Source organism: Capra hircus, chromosome 8 (genome assembly GCF_001704415.2).
Source record: "Capra hircus breed San Clemente chromosome 8, ASM170441v1, whole genome shotgun sequence".
NCBI classification, from domain to species: Eukaryota; Metazoa; Chordata; class Mammalia; order Artiodactyla; family Bovidae; genus Capra; species Capra hircus.
Genome location: NC_030815.1, coordinates 31,950,339 through 31,953,046, shown reverse-complemented (window position 1 = coordinate 31,953,046; position 2,708 = coordinate 31,950,339). Strand labels below are relative to the sequence as shown.

The 2,708-nt window shown below is 38.3% G+C and overlaps 1 pseudogene; it reads left to right on the top strand.

Annotated features, from left to right (window-relative positions):
• On the top strand, positions 250-1,965 carry LOC102173296 (annotated as a pseudogene).

Below are 2,708 nucleotides of genomic sequence, written 5' to 3'. Positions count from 1 at the left end.
TTCCTGCACTTAAGCATTTCTTCCAGTGACAATTCAGTAAGCTGAGGTATAGAATGGGCTGCCCCTCTATTTTAAAAGATTGGAAAATCTCTATACCCCACTCCTCTGCCAGAACAGGACATCATGTCTTCTTGCTGACAATCTGGGTATGAAAAACAGTTGATGTTTCCCCTGTACAAAGAATCTAGCTATAGATTAACATAAAATTGTTACAGTAATAAATTTGAAGCCCATTAGAGAGGATCAATAATGGTGGTGTCACACCCAAGGTAAAGCAGAAATAGCTCTACAAGATGTGGAGATAATAAAATATTCTGTAAAACCTGAAAAACAAGCAGTAAAAAAAATCCCCCAAAAATCTAAGAAGGAATCAAAATCATATTAAAGTAACAGACTCTAAGAGATGAATCTAGAGACAAAATTTCTGGGTTTGATTACCAATTTCATCATTTGTACGTTTCTTACCAGTTACGCTCATCAGTTTTCCAGTCTGAAAAGTGGCAATAATTGCAGTGTTTATCTCACTAGGTTGCTGTCAACAAACACTAAAGAGCTGATAACGTGCAGTCGTAATTTTTGCCTATCAAGGAATAAACTCAGGAATGAATAACAAGTATAGAATAAAAAATACTTCATATATATTCTGTAACACAAACTATTACATAATCCTTAGTTAAATGAGAAATTATAAAAAATACCAGATATATTAACTCAGTTGGTGAATCTACCTGCAATGCCGGAGACCTGGGTTCAATCCCTGGGTTGGGAAGATCCCCTGGAGAAGGGGACAGCTACCCATTCCAGTATTCTGTCCTGTAGAATTCCATGGAGTCCATGGGGTCACAAAGAGTCAGACAGGACTGAGCAACTTTCACTTTCACCAAATGTGTTTAAGAATGAGGACTGGGATTATTAGAATACATCTAAATTTGAGAGATTATTAAAATATATCTAAAATTTGAATTACAGTAAGATTGATAGTTGTAGATATTCTATTGGAAAGTTTAAATATTGGGCACCCCAGGCCCAGCCCCCACAGAACCTAGGGCCTGAGCAGCCGGTTGGCCAGGCTGGAGCTGACTGGAGGCAGCCGTGAGCAGGGTGGAGCCAAGATGGCGGTTGCACTTGGTGCAAATGGTTCATCTGGAGTCTAGATGTTTTCCTACTATGTCTCAACCACACTCTGAGCACAGAGAAAGAAGAGGTGCTGGGGCTGTGCATAGAATTGAATGATGACTTAAGGCGTGACCCCAAGTTTACATATACTAGAACTGAAATCCACACAGTTGCTGAAAAGATTGACACTGTCAGAATTGTTCACATTCATTCTGTCATTGTCTTGTGGCATTCTGATAAGAGGAAGGGTCGAGTGGAAATTTCTCCAGAGCAGCTGTGTGCAGCTTTAACTGAGGCAGAGAGGTTGACTGAACTAACCAGTAGTACCCTAAGAGTTGTGGGCTGGTATCATTCCCATCCCCATATAACTGTTTGGCCTTCCCATGTTGATGTTCACACACAAGCCATGTACAAAATTATGGAGCAAGGCTTTGTAGGGCTTGTATTTTCTTGTTTCCTACAAGATAAAAATACAAAGACAGGTACCATTCTTGCTTTCAATCCATAGAGGCCCAAAAGAGCTCAGAGTATGAGAGAATTGAAATTCCAATTCATATTGTACCCCATGGAACCATTGGGAAAGTGTGCCTTGAGTCAGAAATTGAGTTGCCCAAGATCCTGTATCAAGAGGGGCAAGATGCACATAGGAGGATCCACAGACTTCCACATCTGGATTCAGTAACCAAGATCCATAATGGCTCAGTGTTTACTAAGAATCTGTGCAGGTCAGCAGTCAGCAGACCTCTACTACAGTGGTTGGAGGACAGACTAGAGAGAAACCAAAAGCATTTACAGGAGTTGCAACAAGAAAAGAAACACTTTATGCAAGAACTTTCTTCTCTAGAATAAAGCAGGAGACAAAATGGGAAATGATGAAAATATCCAGGTGTAAAATTAATTAAGCTAAATCAGTTTTGAAGAAGAGACATTTGGAGGACTCACATTACCTGACTGCAGACTTACTATGAAGCTACAAGGATCAAGACAGCAAGGTATATATGCCCAACTGATTTTGATAAAGGTACAAAAGCAATTCAATGGAGGAAGGGTGATAGTCTTTTCAACAAATGAAGTTGGTGCAGTTTGCAAAGAAAATGAAGTTTGCCCTAAACTGCATAGCTTATACAAAAATTAATTGAAAATATATCATGAACTTAGATGTAAGATGTAAAACTATAAAACTTTTAGGAAAAAAAATCTTGGGGGAAAAAAAAAAAAAAAACCCTGGGCTAGGCAACAAGTTCTTGGCCTTCACCCTAAAAACATAAAAGGAAAAAGTTGATATATTGGACTTCATCAAAAGTAAAAACTTTTGCCCTGCAAAGAATTTAAGAGAAATAAATTATTGGGAGAAATTACTTGCAAACCATTTATCTAGACCAATGTAGAATATACTGTATGAGGTCAAGAGTGAAAAATTAACAATCGAATTAGTAAATGAGCAGAAAACATGAATAGACATAGCGCTAAAGAGGAAATGTGGATGGCAAGTGAGCACAGGAAAAGAGGTTGTATCTTATTAGTAATCGGGGGATGCAAATTAAAACCACAAGGAATTTTGACTATGTACTTATCAGAACAGCTAAAGAAAA